Source organism: Pleurodeles waltl, chromosome 1_2 (assembly GCF_031143425.1).
Source record: "Pleurodeles waltl isolate 20211129_DDA chromosome 1_2, aPleWal1.hap1.20221129, whole genome shotgun sequence".
Classification (NCBI taxonomy): Eukaryota; Metazoa; Chordata; class Amphibia; order Caudata; family Salamandridae; genus Pleurodeles; species Pleurodeles waltl.
In genome coordinates this window covers 1029477746-1029483819 of record NC_090437.1, presented here as the reverse complement: position 1 = coordinate 1029483819, position 6074 = coordinate 1029477746, and the positions used below count along the sequence as shown (strand labels likewise).

Here is a 6074-nt window from a genome sequence, read left to right as displayed (position 1 = left end):
GCCACTATCTCCATCACCAGCACGCTCATCACCACACACCACTCACGTGCACTTACCACCCCCACTACCATTCACACATCCCCTGTGTCCTCTCCCAGTATGTCAGTGAGCCCTCCTCGCAAAGTACACAAACGCAGGCACACACACACCCAACAGCCATCCACCTCACGACAGCCTCCAGCCCATGCACCCTCACTCAAATTCAGCAGACGTACACCTCTTACAACCACTACCTCTTCCTCCACTCCCAAACCCCCTCCATCTACCCGTCCCAGTGTGTCTAAAAAACTTTTCCTGTCAAACCTTGACCTCTTCCCTTCACCTCCCCCTTCGGCCTTCCCCTAGGGCCAAGCTTTCCAGGTCCCAGCCCAGCACCTCAGCCACCACATCCGCAGGCACAGTCGTGCCAGCAACTGCGGGGTCATGGAGTGCGCCAACCATCAGGGCTGCCAGTGTGCCACTGAGCAAGGGCAAGGACATTCCACCACCTGCCAAGGTTAAAAAGGTGCCCACATCCCGGAGGGAGAAACCAAAAACACCTGCCACCCCGGGGTCAGCGAAAACGAAAGGGGATAGTGGCAAGACAACTGCGTCACCATCAAAGGTGGGGAAGGGCAAAAAACTGAAGGGCAGGTCAGGAGACGGCATGATGGCACCTACTGAGGGACCAGTATCACACCTTCTGTCCACGTCCACGCCAACCTGTATGGCGGCGAACACCGCCAACTGCACCACCACCTGCACCGCCACCTGCACCACTACCTGCACTGCCTCCGGCATGTCTACAGCCGCTGCGACAGTCCCCAGCCTCTTCCCCGGTGGGCAGCCATCCGAGGCTGCAGGAGACATCCTGCTTTCTCACTCAGCTGGTGCTGACACATGCTCCCGCCGCCAGCACCGCCGCCACAGACCCCGCAGCCAGCACCACCGCCACAGACCCCACCGCCAGCACCACTGCCACAGACCCCTCAGCCAGCACCGCTGCCACAGACCCCGCCGCCAGCACCGCCTCCACAGACCCCGTAGCCAGCACCGCCGCCACAGACCCCGCAGCCAGCACCGCCGCCACAGACCCCGCAGCCAGCACCGCCACGACTGACACCACCGCAAGCACCGCCACGACTGACACCGCCGCTAGCACCGCCACGACTGACACCGCCGCTAGCACCGCCAGCGGCCCCGCGACGTCCTCAGACAGTGGCACCACTGCTGACATGCCTACCATCCCCAGTGGTCAGTCGTCCGAGGCTGGTGGTGAGTTCAAGGAACCTGGGCAGCTTCCATGCAGCATCACTGTCATCACAGTTGTCACCTGCATATGTAATGCGAAGCCGCAGCAGTGTGGGGTATGTCTCTGCCTCCATGGCGTATCATGCTACCTGTACCTCGGCAATCTCATGGCACACACACCTAGGCGAGTGTATTGTACCGGTCACACTGCATGTGGAACACTCTGGGCACAAAGCCCCTTCCAGAACCAGTGGAGAATGACATCCAATACCTCAGTCCTTGGCAGGATGAAGCACTCTGGGCACAAAGCCCCCTCCAGAACCAGCGGAGAATGACATCCACTACCTTAGTCCTTGGCAGGATGAAGCACTCTGGGCACAAAGCCCCCTCCAGAACCAGCAGAGAATGACATCCACTACCTCAGTCCTTGACAGGATGAAGCACTCTGGGCACAAAGCCCCCTCCAGAACCAGTGGAGAATGACATCCACTTGAGATACTGTGGATTTGCACTCCCCAGGATACAGCAGTGGGCAAACCACCCACTGGAAAGACTTGAGAGACTGTGGCTTTGCACTCCCCAGGATACAGCAGTGGGCAAACCACCCATTGGAAAGACTTGTGAGACTTTGGCTTTGCACTCCCCAGGACCAAACTGTGGGCATGGAGCCCCCTCGTGGAGCAGTGGCGTTGTGCGTTCATCAGGCTGAGGTGCACTCCTCCCCTCCCCCTTTGGTGTCTGTATATTTTCAATCTGATGCCCCTCCAGTGTTCTCTCCGTTTGGAGTCAGGTATCATGTGTGGGCCTCGCCCATGCATTTTGGGCCCAGTGGTCCACAGACAATGATTGGTGCACTATCCGGACTTGTGTATTTGGTGTACATAATTGTATATACTGGATTTTGAATTTTGATAATGATATTTCACATCATTACATTTGTTAAAATAATTTCCTTTTGTCCTTCCGTTCTTCCAGGGGATGGGGGGGTGTATATGTAATGTTGCTACATGTATTTGTGTGTATAGTGTTGTGGGGGAGGGTGGGGGATGGGGTGTTGCGTGTTGCATGTGTGTGTCACTCTCTTTTCCCTCCCCCCTCCCCTGTGTTTGTAGGTGCAGTACTCACCGTGGTCGTCGCCGCAGTCATTGGAGCTCCTGATAGAGGAGAAGGAAGCCCATCATCGGCAGTATCTGCAATTCGGGCTCCTCGGCGTCCGGGTTCCTCGTGGGGTGTGGAGAGGTGAGTGTTTTCCCTTCTGTGTACTGTTTCTGCTGTGTTTTTGTTCGCGTTGGTTCCGCCCCGGAAAAGGTGGTGGATAGGCCTGTTGTGATAGGGTGGGCGGTATATTGTCTTCCGCCTGTCTGTTGGCGGTGTCCGCCGCGCTGTTTGTTTGTACCGTCGTGGCGGTACGTGTGTTAATGTGGCTGTCTATGTTAGCGGTTTCCGCCACGGTCGAAATCACATTTTTAACACCGACCACCAGGGTTGTAATGAGGGCCCAAGTGTCTTTATTAACTGCTTATTAATACGAAATGGCGTGCTCATGTGTAGATTAATGTAGTAAGATGTTATATGAAGTGTCTTGTATTATGTATTTGCTTTATTAATCATAGGCCTTAAGTTAGTGAGGTCTTGGGCCTAGTTGCACAGCTCCATGTTATGCTGCACTGTTTAAACGAGTCACACAAAATGGCTGCATAAAGAGTTAGACTCGTCTTTTTCCACCACATTGACCAAATGCTAGTAGCTAAATTTCTTTCCCATGGGAACTGCTTGCCAGAATATGCTGTACTAGCTTTTGATACTTTGTAGAATTTAGTGTGTGTGAAGGCGATATTCCCAGGAACCAACAATGGATGCATTGACTGGATTACAAAGTGATACAAAATTGTTACCTGACGAGCCCAACGATGGGAACAGGAGAAGAGGCGCCAATCATCGACATGTGAAACACAGTTTAGTTATATCTTAGATTTGAGGTTCTACTTTCATTGGACTAAATGTAAACATACGATTCTTTGACCAATAGCAACTTGGGAAGATGTCCTAGGGAATCTAACTTAGCCAGACTGTACCGAGAGGAGACACACACTTTTTCCTAACTGCTCGGAAAAGAGAACGTTCATTCTTTTTCCTAACTCTGTTGCTGAGAAGTACTATTCCTATTATGTCCATTCCTGAGACATTTATATCTTGAACTTTATTGCTGAGTCCCGATGTCTTGCTAACCGAACAGATGTCCAATTGATGAAGACTGTTGCAGCTTGCTGGACCATACTGAGGCAAGTTATAAGTTTATATTATTGATCTTGATGTCATTTGCTTTTGTCTTTAGGTACCAACCACTAATTTTGATAGAGGCATAGTTAGATGTTTTCCACATCTGTGATGACTAAATTGTTTTGCATGAAGCCCAAGTATGCTATTCTAATCAGAAGGTTAGTTAGGAGACTCACTGAAGATGCTTGCTAAATATTAACAACGGTCAATGTCTTTTATTTGCTGAATCTAAATGTGTGCTATTTCTATTGCGCAGTAATCCTTGCTGTTGATTTGTACAGTAATTCTAGAATGTGTAGTGATCCGCGGATTGATTAAATTGAGATTCTTTAGAAGATTCGGTCAACCAGTATTATTTCTGCATATTTATCATTTGATTTTGAGACTAAGGGCCAGATGTATCATTATTTCCAATAAAGATTACCAAATTGTGATTTTTTTGTGAATCGCAATTAAGTAATCCCTATTGGAATGTCTGAAACTCCAGGAGTAAAAAAGCATTCAAATGTCCCAAGGACAAACTCGGTTCCGAAGGAATCCCAAGTGTCCATGAAGGAAGATCTCAACAATCGAACTCAAAATGTTAATAGACACTTGACTACATCTGAAACTAGTGCATAATAATACATTTATTTAAATGATATAAATGTGTTTAAACCCAGTTGAAACCACAAAGGAAATACACCAAACTAATGACCAAACACTTTATACACCCTGGAATAAATACAGAAGCTAAAAAACAAAGATCACACTCATACTACTACACTCATACCAATTAAAAAATTGGGAATGACAAGGACCCAACAGAATTCTCCAGGACTGACAAATATCAAGTCTGAAGAGCCCAATACAAATAATAACTAGTGGACCACACGGACTCACCAGAAGTATAACAACACAGTGAATCTCAAATCAAGTTGTGATCCACAGACTTCAATATCTGCAACAAAGGAGATTCTATTATATTTTCTTATATGACCAACTTTCTAATAACTCTTTCTTCTTTTGTTTTAATAAAATAATATGTCCTTTGGTCCTTCTTGCTGTTAGGTGAAAAAATCAAGTATGATGTAAGTACAATGTCCATGTTGATCTCAACAAATGTCCTTGTCTTGTGTATTAGTGCCGACGTATGTTTCGGTGACATGCAGCCCGTACGCGGGTCGCACACCTTCTTCAGGGCACAAAAGCCTTTTAAATATATACAACCATTCCAGGGGAAAATATTTTGTTGAAAACTTGATATATATTTCTGAAATATAAAAAACACAATGAATGTATCTATACTTATGAGATCTCCACACAAATAGTACAAAAAGAAGACCAAACAAAGAAAAAAAGAAATCAAGTGACAAAAAAGAAAAAAGAGGAACACAAAAAAACCATAGAGAAACAGAAGAAACTAAAGAAAAAGAGTTATTCCTGCACACAAGATGTTCATGCAGAAAAAAGTAATAGAGAGTGCCATCCAAAAATCAACGTAGATCCCTATACCGCAGGTGTGGTTTAGATAACCTACCACAAGAAATAACTTGCATCCGGAGAGAATACACCAGTAGGTGCTTTCTTTCTCAGTAAACCAAGGTGCTCTATATAAAGATTGATCAAAAGCAATTATGATACCTCTCTGTTTATTAAAGGGGCTGATAAAGTTACTAGAAAGAGTTTCTGCTCCACTAGCTTGCCTTTCTTTCGATCTTGACGCTTAGAGTCCCTGTACAAAATCAAATAAAGTTTGCAATTATAAAAGTCCCAAAAATGTTCTGCACCTGCAAATAGTGCACTTAGGAAAACTCCTTGTTTCAGTAGCGCTTCCTCTAATTCTTACATGTTATTCAATAGCCATGGGTCCATACCCCTTCTCTTACCTTTTATTCGTGGCATTGCCCAATGCAAGAGGCCATATGTTACTATGAAATGAGGTCACGATGAAAAGCCTCTGTCCGGATACTGCGAGGAGATGTGCCAGGACGTGGAGCGTGCAAGGAGAACGCCAACATCGCTGTCTGGTATATGAAACTCAATATAAAGAGCTCTCCGCTATCACCAGAGAGAGTAATCCTGAACAAGGTAAAAAGTCACAGACACTCGCAAGGACGAAATCGCACAAGGTGATAACTAGTATTCAAAGTGCTGCGTAAGTCCGGAAGAAATAGATACGGTTACTAAAAACCTACAACGGACATCGGGTCTAAGTGAGGATCGCATAATATGATGAGCGCCATCTTGGAGTGAATATTTATTTATAGTATATAAGTAGCAAACTGCTCTATGAACAGCGACTAAACGGAGAGAAACTATGTTAAAAAAAATTATTTACAAAGAAATCGGAATACATATGCCCCCAATTACAAATCTGCCTGTTATCGAATGTGTTGATGAAAGTAAAAACAATACCACAGCTATAAAAAGTGTGACGCGTCCAGAACTGAAAATGTCGGTGACAGAAATACATCCCCTGGCCTTCCTAAGAAGCACCCAGAAAAAATATAGTATACGTACACAAAAGCATAGTGGATATATGTGTTAACTGTACACAGAAAACACAGAGTATAGTGCAACCA

The 6074-nt window shown here is 46.0% G+C and overlaps 1 long non-coding RNA gene across 1 annotated transcript; it reads right to left on the bottom strand.

Moving 5' to 3' along the window:
* Nucleotides 1-4115: 4115 nt before the first annotated feature.
* On the bottom strand, nt 4116-5658 carry LOC138295988 (uncharacterized). The gene is made up of 2 exons (XR_011203722.1): nt 5379-5658; nt 4116-4762 (listed from the first exon to the last, which is right to left on the bottom strand). It is a non-coding gene; the product is annotated as an uncharacterized lncRNA (long non-coding RNA).
* Nucleotides 5659-6074: the final 416 nt, after the last annotated feature.